At 34.3% G+C, this 14,139-nt stretch overlaps 1 pseudogene; it reads left to right on the forward strand.

Annotated features, from left to right (window-relative positions):
- Window positions 1–477: 477 nt before the first annotated feature.
- LOC131825660 (E3 ubiquitin-protein ligase Mdm2-like) lies at window positions 478–2,072 on the forward strand (annotated as a pseudogene).
- Window positions 2,073–14,139: the final 12,067 nt, after the last annotated feature.

The raw sequence follows: 14,139 nt of genomic DNA on the forward strand, positions 1-14,139 counted from the left end.
TTTGAGATTAATGAAAACAAATAAAATACATATAAAAATATGGAATATTGCTAAACCACTAGCTAGAAGGAAATTTATAACTGTAAACACATTAATAAAGAAGAAGGAGTTGGGTTTAAGATGGAGGCATAGCAGGAGCTTAAATTACATCCTCCCATGGGCACAAAAATTCTCCAATTACAGGGGAAGCAGGGAGCATGCATTCGGTGTGCCTTTGCCGCCTTTGCTGGCTGGGCTCCTTCTAGGGCCTGGGCAGCTCTGTGTGCCTCAAAAGGGAAATGGAGGAAGAGCCAGAGCTCAAGGGGCACCCCTAACCCAGCTGATGGAGCCAGGAGCCCCCTTCTTCTCTGGGCCCTAGTGATTTCAAGCTCCCTAGTGGCCTATGGCTCACAAGTGGAATGGTTGCTGAGGCCCAAGACATTGGGTTTCTGTGTACCCAGTAAAGGGAACTGAGGAGCCTCGAGGGTCGCTACTCCCATGGACTCCGGGTGCGGAAAACCCCACTTAGTAAGGAGCAGCTGTGTTCCCTTTAAGCAGATAGATACCAGTGGTCACCAATGTAGAGCCCTTATTCTACACTGTTCCATACAAAAGTACAGTACCAATATGTCTGTGTCAGCTGAGGGTGCTATAAGCACCTCACAAATTTCAGCTTCAGAACAAGAGACCCTAGTGAAACCAAAGTCATTGCTTTTGAAGTTGCTAAAATCTGCGCACAAAAAGACACTTTTATTACAAAAGGTTATATTTTATTTTGGCCAGTATATTATGACTAAACAATTATATGTTGAGAAACTATAGCATATTGTGTATTGTTCCAATTATCTTCTAAGGGATTTGCTTAGAGTGCCAAGCTTCTCTGTAAAAGAATACAGGAAAATATATATAACAATCCACAGAAACTTTGTAGTAGTCAATCAGCATAAACCATCAGATTCAGGCACATTTCAAATCTGTGAGTAAAAATAAGTGTCACCTAGAAGGTGGGAGTGATCAAAAGGGCGCTGGTCAAGAGTTGTAGAAAGAGAAACTTTCATCTTCAGATTTGCTTTCTAAACCATCTACCTCATGTAAAAGGAGAGTAATTAGTTGGACAGAGGAACATTTAGGTGCATTACCTGGTGAATGACAGAGGAAAAAGCACCACAAATCTGATTGTATTTATCTTTCCTTTGATGAAAATCTTTCTCTGTGTGTAATAAGGGAGACAATTTTGTGAAAGAAACGGTAGCAGTGAATCAACAGAGACTCACTCCATCAAATCCAGATCTTGATGCTGGTGAACATTCATGTGATTGGTTGGCTCAGGATTCAGTTTCAGATCAATCCAGTGTAGATTTTGAAGTTGTGTCTCGCAATTCAGAAGATGATAGCCTTAGTGAGGAAGTACAAGAACTCTCAGGGAGGAGGATGAGGTGTGTTGAGTAACTGTGTATCAGGCAGGAAAGAGGAATACAGATTCACTTAAGAAGATCCTGAAATTTCCTCAGCAGACTACTGAAGTGCACTTCATGCAATGAAATGAATCCTTTTCTACTTCCTTGCAACAGATGTTGGGCTTCTCATGAGAACTGGCTTCCTGAAGGTAAAGTGAAAGATAAAGTAAAATGCCTGAGAAAGACAAACTAGAAAACTAAATTCAAGTAAAATAGGGCTTTGATGTCTCTGATTGTTAAGGAAAAAAAAAAAAATGCAGTGAATAGTAACACAGAGAACCATGTGTTGAGGAAAATGATGATAAAATCATACAAGCTTCCCAATCCCAAAAAAGTGAGGACCATTCTCAGTCATCAACATCTAACAACATTCATAGCAGCCAAGAAAACATCAGAGAGTTTGAAAGGGAAGAAACACAAGACAAAGATAAAAATCATAGAATCTAGTTTTTCCCTTAATGCCATTGAACCTTGTGGGATTTACCAATGACAGCCTAAATATGGTTATATTGTTCATGGCAAAACAGGACATTTTATGGCAGACTTTATGTGTGCAAAGAAGCTAAAGAGAAGGATAAATCCTGTTCAGTGTGTAGACAACCAATTCAAATAATTGTGCTAACTTACTTCTCTTAACGGACATGCTTATAAAAGTAAAATTCTGTATTTCCAACTGCATAGCTCTAAAAATTTAGACAAGATGATTTTTTTTTTTTACACTTATCAAAGCAAGAATGTATTTCAGTATACGTAGATTTCTACTCTGTAGTATAATTTACCTACTTTGGGAGGGGGAATAGTAAATACTTCCTTTTAGAAAAATTTCACTTCTCTTAACATTTTATATTTTGTTTTTAATGTTATTTAAATTTGACATATAGCTCATCCTTAACTCCTAATCCTCATATTTTAAATGATTTTGACTTCCTTAAAATTCAGAGAAGTATCTGATTTTGAAAAATTTAAGTAAGACACTTAAAGTAAGTTATGTACATTCAGGGTATGGTGTGCAGTGATTATGCTACTTACAAAACATTCAAATCTGCAAATAGTTTCATTTGCCTAGTCATTTAATTGTCTATTTTTTTTTAGTTTTAATATACACATTTATTGATTTATAAATAAAAAATGTTAAATGCTTGATTTTTAAAAATCTGTAATTATATGTGGAATAATTACTCTAAAAATGATTGATATTGGGGAACCTGGGTAGCTCAGTGGGTTAAAGCCTCTGCCTTTGGCTCGGGGCATGATCACAGGCTCCTGGGATCGAACCCCATATGGGGCTCTCTGCTCTGCAGGGAGCCTCATCCACCCCACCCCACCCCCCGCCGCCTGCCTCTCTGCCTACTTGTCATCTCTGTCTGTCAAATAAATAAATAAAATCAATAAAAATAAAAATAAAAATAAAAATGGCCTGATAGTCCTGGGTTCTGGGATCAAGTCCTGCATCAGACTCCTTGCTCAGCAGAGAATCTGTTTCTCCCTTTCCTTCTGCTGCTGCTGCTCTTTCTCACTCTCCATCAAATAAATAAAATCTTAAAATAAATAAGTAGATAAAAGTTACCTGATAATTGAATGAACAGTTTCCACAACAAAGAAGTAAATGACAACATCAAGAGGGAGAAAGGAAGAGACATAGACTTGTCAAGGGAAAAAAAACCAAAAAACACAAAAACAAAACACCACATTCATGGTGAGTCCCAATCAGGAGGGATATTAAAGGTATTGAACCTCTCACTGAGGAATGAGAGATTCCAACTCCATATTACCGATGCCAACTCTTAGATCCTTCAGAGGAGTGAAATCCCAAATCATTAGGTTTTAAAAATCAGTGGAGGGATATTTGAGTGGCTCAGACAGTTGAGCATCCAACTTCTGATTTTGGCTCAGGTCATGATCTCAGGGTCATGGGATCGAGCTCCCTGTCTGGCTCCACACTTAGCAGTGAGTCTGTTTGAGATTCTCCCTCTCTCTCTCTCTTTCTCTCAAATAAATAAATAAATCTCTTAAAAAAATCAACAGAGATTATGTTCAAAAAAGCTCTAGAGAATGGAAAATTCACTCTTAAAGGATTTCTGTGCAGATTACTCAATTTGGAAGCCAACACACACACACACACACACACACACACACACCCCAATTTGAAAAGTGCATAGACCACATGTAGAAGAGACCCATTTACTAAATTTAAAGCATCTACCAGGAAGGCAGAAGCAGCAGTGACCCTCCCCAGGAACTTCTCCATCTGGTGGGAGCCATTTTTGAGATCTTAAACTATCTTACTAATATTCACGCTAATGGGCACTATTTTGGAGTTATCCCTCCAATTTGCTAGTACCAGTGGGTGTGCCCTGCTGAGAGATCAAACTTTCAATATGCCATGATGGCCATGGACCGCCCTACAGGTGAACTGGGGGAAATCATAATACAAGAAAATCTCATAGCTAACATTATACTCAGTGGGGGAAATTTGAAAGCTTTTTCTCTAAAAACTGTAATAAGACAAGGATGCCCACTCTCCCCACTTTTATTCAGCATAATATTGAAAATCCTAGCTACAGCAATTAGGCAAGGGTAAAACAAAAGCAAAAACAAACAAAGGTATCCAAGTCAGAAAGGATGAAGTAAACTGTTACTATTTGCAAATGACATAATATTATATTCAAAAAATTCTAAAGAATGAACCAAAAAAACTGCTACAACTAAGAAATTAAATTCTACAACAGAGAAAATAAGAAAATAATCCATTTACAATTGCATTAAAAAGAGTAAAATACCTAGAAATAAATTTAACCAAAGAAGTGAAAGACCTGTATAATAAAAAATGTAAGATACTGATGAAAGAAATTGATTAAGTTACAAATAAGTGGAAAGATATTTCATGCTCATGGATTGGAAGAACTAAGATTGTTAAAGTGTCCATATACCCAAAGAAATGTACAGAATCAATGTCAGGCTTAACAAAATTCCAATGGCATACTTCACAGAACTAGAACAAATAATTCTAAAACTTGTATGGAACCACAAGAGACTCCAAATAGATCAAAGCAATCTTAAAAAAGAAGAACGAAACTGGAGACATCACAGTCCTTGAATTCAAACTATACTACAAAGCTATATTAATCAAAACTCTATGGTATTGGTACCAAAACAGACACACAGATCAAAGGAACAGAATAGAGAGTCCAGAGGTAAACTCCCACATATATAGATATCAAGAGCCAAGAACATACAAAGAGCCAAGAACATACAAAGCAGAAATGACAGTTCTTCAATAAATGCTACTAGGAAAATTGGATAGCCATTTGCAAAAGAATGAAACTAGGTCACTGTTCCATCAAACACACACCAAAAAACAAACAAACACAAACAAACAAACAAAACTAAATTGACTAAAAACTTGAATGTAAAATCCGAAATCATAAAATTCCTAGAATAAAACATATGTAGTAATCTCCTTGACTTTAGTCTTAGCAACATCTTTGTGTGTTGACTCCAATGGCAAAGGAAACAAAAGCAAAAAATAAACAAATGGAACTATACCAAACTGAAAGACTCCTGCATAACAAAGGAAACAACCATCAAAATAAAAAAGCAACTCACTAAGTAGGAGAAGATGTTTGCAAACCATATATTCAATAAAGTATTAATATTCAAAATACATCAAGAACTCAAACAACTCAACAACCAAAATTAAACAACCCAATTAAAAAATGAGCAAATAATCTGAATAGACAAATCTGCCAAAAGAAACATACAGATGGCCAACAGGCAAAGAAAAAGATGATCTAGAATACTAATAGTGAGATGAAAATTAATTATCATCTCATACCTGTTAGAATGGTTATTGTCAAAAGATAAGAAATAACATATACTAGAGAAGATACAGAGAAAAAGGAATCTCTGTACACTGTTGGTGAGATTGTAAATTGGTGCTGTTACTGTGGAAAACTGGAAACCTCCAAAAACATTAAGAATAAGACTACTACATGAGCCAACTCTTCCCTTTCTGGGTAATTATCTGAAGAATATGAAAAATACTGGGACTTCCTGGGGAGATGACAGAGTAGGAGGATGCTAAGTTTACCTTGTCCCAAGGATACAATGAGATATCACCTATGTCAATATAAATAACCTAGAAAACTACCCAAAGACTGGCAGACCAGACTCTCCACAGCTAAATGTAGAGAAGTGGCCAAAATCAAAGAAGATAAGAATGGTAGAGACATGGTGAGGAACCAAATGGATCCACAGAACTGTTCCAGGAAGGGAGGGACATGGAGGTATGGAGAGGGGCATCAAAATTGGTAAAGAGCAGTTAAAATTTCACTATTTTCAGATGATGTACTATATAGAGAAAATTCTACAGTCTCCACAAAAAACTGCTAGAACAGATAAAGGAATTCAATAAGTTTGAAGAATACAAAAGCAGTATACAGAAATTTGTTGCATTTATATACACTAATAACAAAATAACAGAAAGAGATGTTAAGAAAACAATCCTATTTACAACTGCACCAAAAATTATAAAATACCTAGGGATAAACTTAACCAAGGAGGTGAGAGATCTGTACCCTGAAAACTATAATACACTGATGAAAGCATTTGAAGATAATGCAAACAAATGGAAAGATATTGCATGTTCATGGACTGGAAGAACATATATTAAAATGTCCATACTACTCAAAGCAATCTACAGATAAAATGCATTTTTTATCAAAATGCAAACTGCATTTTCACAGAACTAGAACAAATAACCTTCAACTTTGTTTGGAACTACAGAAGACCCCTACTAGCCAAAGCAATCTTGAAAAAGGAGAACAAAACTGGAGGTATCACAATCCCATATATCAAGATATAGTGCAATGCTATAGTAATCAAAACCGTATGGGTATTGGAACAAAAATAAACACATAGACCAGTGGAAGAGAATAGAGAGCCCAGAAATAAATCCACAATTATATAATCAACTATAATCTTCAACAAAGGAAACAAGAACATCTAATGGGAAAAGACAGTCTTATGAAAAAATGTTGTTGGGAAAATTGGATAGCAACATGCCAAAAAAAAAAAAAAAAATCTAGATCACACTCTCACATCAGAAACACAAGTAAATTAAAAATAGATTAAAGACCTGAATACAAGTTCTGAAGCCACAAAAATCCTAGACTAGAGCACAGGGAGTAATTTCTCTGAAATCAGCTGTAGCAATATTTTTCTAGATATGTCTCTTGAAACAAGTGAGACAAAAGCAAAAATAAACTATTGAGACTATAGCAAAATGAAACATTTCTGCAGAACAAAAGAAACAACATAACTAAAAGACAACCTACTGAATGGGAGAAAATACTTGCAAATGGTCTATCCAATAAAGTATTAGTATCCAAAATACATAAGGAACCTACACAACTCAAGCCCAAATCATCATCATCATCCTCAACATGAGATTAAAAATGAGCAGAAGATAGTAACAGACATTTTTTTCTAAGACATACAGATGTCCAACAGACATATGAAAAGATGCCCAATATCACTCATCATCAGGTAAATGCAAATCAAAACCACAATTAAATATCATCTCACATCTGTCAAGATGGCTAAAATCAACAACCTAAGAAACTATAAGCATTGGTGAGGATGTGGAGGAAAACGACCTTCCATGAACTGTTGGTAGAAATGCAAGCTGGTTCAGCTGCTATGGAAAACAGTTTTGAGGTTTCTCAAAAATCTAGAAATAGAATTGCAGTATGATCCAGTAATTGCACTACTGGATATTAATACAAAGAGTATGAAAATGCTAATTTGAAAACATTTATATATCCCATGTTTATTTTAGCATTATTTATAATAGCTCAGTTATAGAAATAGTCCAAGTATCTGTCAATCCATTAATAGATGAATTGATAAAGAATATATGATACATATATACCTTTATTTATATTTCTATATAAATAAATATATAGATAGATATAGATCTATCTGGCTGATCAATATTCCATTATATTATATGTCTTCCCATTTGCAACCTGGAGGGATCTAGAGAGTATAATGCTAAGTGAAATAAGTCATAGAAAGACAAACACCATGATTTCCCTCTTATGTGGAATTTAAGAAATGAAATGAACAAAAAGAGAGAGAGAGAGAGAGAGAAACAACAACAACAACAACAACAACAACAAAAACACCCACATAGTTTTAGCTATAGAGAAAAAAATTATGGTTATCAGAGAGGAGGTGGGTGAGTGGATGGGTGATAGGTGAAGGAGATTAAGAGTACACTTATCATGATGAGCACTGAGTAGTATACATAATTGTTGAATCACGATATTGTGTATACTTGAAACTAATATAACACTGCATATTAATCATACTGGAATTAAATTTTTAAAAATGTAAAGAAGATGAAAATACTAATTTGAAAAGATATATGTACCACTATGTTTGTTGCAGCATTATTTACAATAGTCAAGATGTGGTACTACTCAGCCATAAAGAATGAAATGTTGCTTTTGACAACATGAATGGACCTGTGTGTGTCAAATGAAATAACTCAAGCAGTGAAAGACAAATATCATGTATTTTCACTTATATGTGGAATCTTAGAAAAGATGAACAAGCAAAAGTAAATAAAATCAAATTCATGAACACAGAGAACAGACCAGTGGTTACCAGATGGGAATGAGTGAAGTGGGTGAAGGAGACCAACCATATGGTGATGAACCATATGGTGATTACTAGACTTGTAGTAGTTGCACTTTGGAGTGTATACAGATGGTGAATTATAAAGCTGTACACCTGAAACTTACATAACAAAAGAAAAAAGGCAGAAGAAGAAGAAATTTCTAAAATTATCATCTTGATATTTCACCTAAGACACTGGAAAAAGAAGAGCAAATTAAAAATAATACAAATACAAAGGAGGGGATGTTAAAGATCAGAGAGGTGTTCAATATAAATAGAGAACTGAAAAACAATAGGAAAATCATCAAAGCCAAACTATGATATTTTAAAAAGATCAACTTATTTGAAAAATCTGGCTTGATTTGCCAATGTTGATGATGATGATGATGATAATGGGAAAAAGCCAGGATATTTAAATCATGAACAGAAAGGGAATGTTATTACAGCTATTACAGAAATAGGAAAGAATTATAAGTGAATAATATGAACAACAATAGGAGTAAAAATTATATAGCTTAGATGAATTCTACAAATTCCCTTAAACCCATAAACAACTAAAACTGACTCAAGAAGAAAAAGAAAATCTGACTAGACCTTGTATAACTAGTAAAGAGACTGAATTAGTAATTTAAATACTCCCCAAATTAACAACACAGCTCAGATATACTTCCTGATGAATTCTAACTAACATTTAAGAAGAATTAATATTTGTTCTCTACAAACACAAGGTTTTCCAAAACTTAGAAGAGAAAAAAAAGTTTCCAACTCAATCTATAAGATCAATACTTGACAAAATTCAACATCTTTTTATGACTAAAAAATAAAACACCTCATTTAAAAAAAAAAAAGTTTCCTCAGCCTTATATAGGGAAGCATGGAAAAACTACAGCTAACATATGTAATGGTCAATGGCTAAATGTTTTCTCCTTAACATGAGGAACAAAAGAATGATGTGCACTTTTAACATTTCTCATAGCATTTTTTTTAAGATTTCACTTATTTATTTGACAGAGAGAAAGAGATCGCAAGTAGGCAGAGAGGCAGGCAGAGGGAGAGGGGGAAGCAGAGCAGAGAGCCCAGTGCAGGGCTCAATCCCAGGACCCTGAGATCATGACATGACCTGAAGGCAGAGGCTTAACTCACTGAGTCACCCAGGCACCCTTCTCATAGCAATTGTACTAGAATACCTAGCTAGAGAAGTTGCTCTATAAAAATAAATAAAAACATTTAAATGGGAAAGGAATAAGTATAATAGCCTCTATTTTCAGATATCCTTAGTATATAGAAAATCCTAATGAATTCACAAAAATATTTTATAATAAATGAATTCAAACTGTTTGGAGAACATTAATATCAAAAATTAATTGTATCTCTATACATTATTGAGGGACAATTCAAAAATGAAATTTGATTGTATCTATAATATCATCAAAAATTAAAATACTTGGAAATAAAATAAATGTAAAACCTATATTCTAAAAACTATAGAATACTATTGAAAGAATTTATTAAATGGAAAATATCACACATTAATAGGTCAGACAATACTCACCAAATTGATCTACAGATTCGGTGCATTCCCTTTCAAAATTCTAACTCTATTCTTCGCAGATGTTGGCAAAATGATTCTAAAATCCACAGGGTACTATTAGGGACCCAGAACAGCCAAGTATTAAAAAAATAAGAACAAACTTGATAGACACACACATCTCAATTTCAAAATTTTATTAACAATGTACTGTAATCAAGAGAGTGTGATGTTGGTATGAGAATAGAAATATAGTTAAATGGAATGGGGTTGATATTTCAGAAATAAACATGTATGTTTATGGACAATTGAATTTTGATAAATATGCCAGAATAATGCAATGGGGAAAGAAACCCTAGATACATTGGACGTCAACAAAATTAAACACCTTTGTTTATCAAAGACAAAGACCACCATCAGAAAAGTGAAAGGACAACCTACAGAATAGGAGAAAAATATTTGGAAATCATTCATCTTCTGAGAGGTTTATATCTAGAATATATGAAGAATTCTTACAACTCAATAATAGAAAGATAAACCAATTAAATTCAAAATTTAAAACTGAACTGAAATTTAAAACTGAAAACAGTTTTCCAAACAAGATATAAAAGTGGTCAATAAGCACATGGAAACATGCTTCAGATTATTAACCATTAGGAAAACAATAATCAAAATCACAATGAGATGCTAGTTTACATCCACTAAGATGGCTGTAATAATAATTATTAAAAAAAAGACACTGAATACAAAATTTTGTTGAGGATGTGGAAAAATGGTAACCCCTATACATTACTCACTGAAATATAAAATGACCTTGTCATTTTGGAAAGCAGTCTAGAGGTTTCTCAAAATATTAAACATAGAGTAACTAGGAATTGCATTGCTAGATATATACTCAAGAGAGAGGAAAGCATACAGCCATGTTAAAAAAAATAACATATTCATATAGTGGCGTATTATGCAATAGTAAAAACAGAATAAAGCACTGATACATGTGATGACATGGATAGGTCTTGAAAACGTGCTACGCGAAAGAAGCCTATCACATAAGACCACATATTGTGATTCTTCTTTTTTGAAATGTTCAGAACATCAAATCTATAGAATTGGAAAGTGGATTAATGCTTGCTTAGGGCTGGAGGATTGGGGGTAAATTTAGAGTACCTGATAATGAATATGAAGTTTTGTTTTAGGGTGAAGAAAATGTTCAAAAATGATTGTGCTGGTGGTGACGGTAGTCTGAAAATACATTAAAAACCATTAAGTGGGTATTTACATGGAAGAATTGAATCTCAATAAAGAGGTTATATACATTTTAAATTTTTTATAATGATGTACAAAAGGTGTCAGTTACATCTCTCTTTCTCTCTCTCTTTTCCTTTGGGATATCTTGTACAGTCTGAAAGCTGACTCATTTTTCAAACTGTAATGTACATTTTTGATACCTATCTATGTTCTTTAGCAGTTTTTTCCCCCTCAAATTTGACTTTCTTTAATTATGTTGATTTTTTTTTTTTTTAATTTTTTATTTTTTATAATCATATATTTTTTATATACATATATTTTTATCCCCAGGTCTGTGAATCACCAGGTTTACACACTTCACAGCACTCACCAAATCACATACCCTCCCCAATGTCCATAATCCCACCCCCTTCTCCCCAACCCCCTCCCCCCGGCAACCCTCAGTTTGTTTTGTGAGATTAAGAGTCACTTATGGTTTGTCTCCCTCCCAATCCCATCTTGTTTCATTTATTCTTCTACCCACTTAAGCCTCCATGTTGCATCACCACTTCCTCATATCAGGGAGATCATATGATAGTTGTCTTTCTCTGCTTGACTTATTTCGCTAAGCATGATACGCTCTAGTTCCATCCATGTTGTTGCAAATGGCAAGATTTCATTTCTTTTGATGGCTGCATAGTATTCCATTGTGTATATATACCACATCTTCTTGATCCATTCATCTGTTGATGGACATCTAGGTTCTTTCCATAGTTTGGCTATTGTGGACATTGCTGCTATAAACATTCGGGTGCATGTGCTCCTTTGGATCACTACATTTGTATCTTTAGGGTAAATACCCAATAGTGCAATTGCTGGGTCATAGGGCAGTTCTATTAATTATGTTGATTTTTTAAATTTTATATTTATTTTTCAATTAGCATCCACAGTGTATTTTATTGAAATTGTGTGTCCTCAGCGCTCTGTTTTGTTTTATTTTGTTTGTTTTTACTTCAAATCCCTCATTTCCTTTCTTTCTCAGATTATCTCTTTCTCTTTATTTTTGTTTTTTTTTGGAAAAAGGCAGGATATCCTGCCTTTAGTCTTCCATGGATATTTTCTTCAAATATCAGGCAACCAATAGGAAGTCTCTTCCCTTGAAGGTCTTACTTTCACTAGGATGCTTTGGGATAATCATGTGTGTATCTTTCTTGTTGGAGCTTCTATAAGTGCTAAAAGGAGCAATATTTTATTTTGGATTTTCATTATCTTTTCCAGTTCTCTGCAAAGAGATTACTGCTCAATTTCAATTTCTTCAGAGGGACTATTTATTTGTTTGTTTGTTTGTTTGTTTGTTTGTTTTGGTGGAGTCCCTGGTGAAAAATTCAATGATGATTTGAATATATCCATGGGATAAGGATAGTAGATGACTTCCATATACATCAGTCTTCAGTTAAAACTCAACCTTAGTTTTATTTAGTATTTCCAACCACAATTGACAAATCTACTCTGAGAACACAGATTCTCTCTTTGGTCCTGAAGGATAGATTGTATTCCTCTTCCCATAAATCCTCTGTACACATGCAATAAGAATATGCTTTGTTTCATGGATTGGTATTTTTGCATCATCTTAATGTTTTTAAAAATATATTCCATTCTTTCTTCCATTGAAATCTCTCATTGTATTTTTTTGTTGTTGTTAATGAGTTCAAACAGTACTGGGTTTTTAATAACGAATTTGGAATGTCAGAAAATTATGGGCAAATCGTGTGTGTCCTCTCCACAATATTAACTCACAGTTTTCTTTATTTTTTCATTAAAGGAGAGGCTAATTGTTATGATGGTGTAGTAGAATATCTTAAAATGGTTACTTTATGAGACAGAATTCTTGTGTTATTCTGGTCCAAAATAGGAATTGTCTTTGTATAAAGCTCTTTAAGGGTTCCCAGATCTAATTCCAGGGTGGGGGAATTCCCCCCCCCCCCCCAGACAACATCAAGTAATTTTTAGACACAAATTCAAATCAAATTTGACACTATCTACCTAGAGATAGGATCATATTTCACAGGTTAAACATGGAGTCTTACAAGACTGGCCCTCCATCCCTTACTTCAGAGGCCATTTGCAACTCAGGTTGTTACCTCTGCTTTTGACAAATTGATTACAGATTTAGGGTTCCAAAGACCTACCCCTTTAGTTTGATTAATTTTCTAGAGTGGTTCACAGAACTCAGAGAAACACTTACACTTACCAGTTTATTTAAAAATATGATAAAACATATGAATCAAAAGCCAGATAAAGAAATACACAGGCCAAAATCCTGCACAAAGCAGTTTTGTCCTCATGGAGCTGGGGGCTTTTCTTGGTAACACATGGAACCACTCTGGTTCCATAAGCATTGAAACTCTGATAAATGGATGAAAAATCTCTCCTCTTGGGTTTCTTGGAGGCTTTGTTACATAGTCAAAATTGACCAAGTCATTAGCCATTGGCTGCTTCAACTTCCAGCCCTTCTCTCCCGTCTGGAGGTCGGGGGTGGGACACTGAAAGTTCTTACCCTCTTATCATATGGTTAGTCCTCCTGGCAAGCAGTTCTCACATTTAGGTGGAGAGAAAGTCATTTTCTTTAGTAATAAGGTATCCATTTCACTTTTTTTTTGTTGTTGTTGTTCTGAAGCATTTTTAGGAACTGTGATGAAGACCAAATATATTTGAGAAATACTATTTCTTATAAATCATTATATTTCAAAAGCTCATGATTACACATATCACAATTAAATTATGGTAAAGAATTGTATATATCAAGACTGTTCTATATATAGTAATCAATTGATATGACTGAGTCAGAATTTTAGAAACAACTATTAAGAAAAATTTGCTATGACTTGGTCTTAATCAGCTCTTTAAAATTGATAACTGAGCAAAAGAATTATCACATTCAGGTTAATTTTAATGTTATAATTACAACTGCCTACTAGAAAATATATCAAAGGAGATGAACCAAGCTTTTTTTCCCACATTTTTTCCCCTATGGAATTCCCAAAGAAAATGAAAACCTCAGAAACAGTACAATTAAGGTACTACCAATCATGGGCTAAAAGAGAGCCAGGTGTTTGTTTTATGTATGCTAGCATCGTAAGTGTGCTAAATAAATACTAAATAAGAAATATTTTTACTGAATAACAAAATTAGCAAATAGACCAGATTTTCTCCTGAGAAGTGTTTGAAACAGTCTGTCCAATGGCCTGTAGGCCACCTGGGACTTGG

The sequence above is a fragment of the Mustela lutreola genome, chromosome 2 (assembly GCF_030435805.1).
Source record: "Mustela lutreola isolate mMusLut2 chromosome 2, mMusLut2.pri, whole genome shotgun sequence".
NCBI lineage: Eukaryota > Metazoa > Chordata > Mammalia > Carnivora > Mustelidae > Mustela > Mustela lutreola.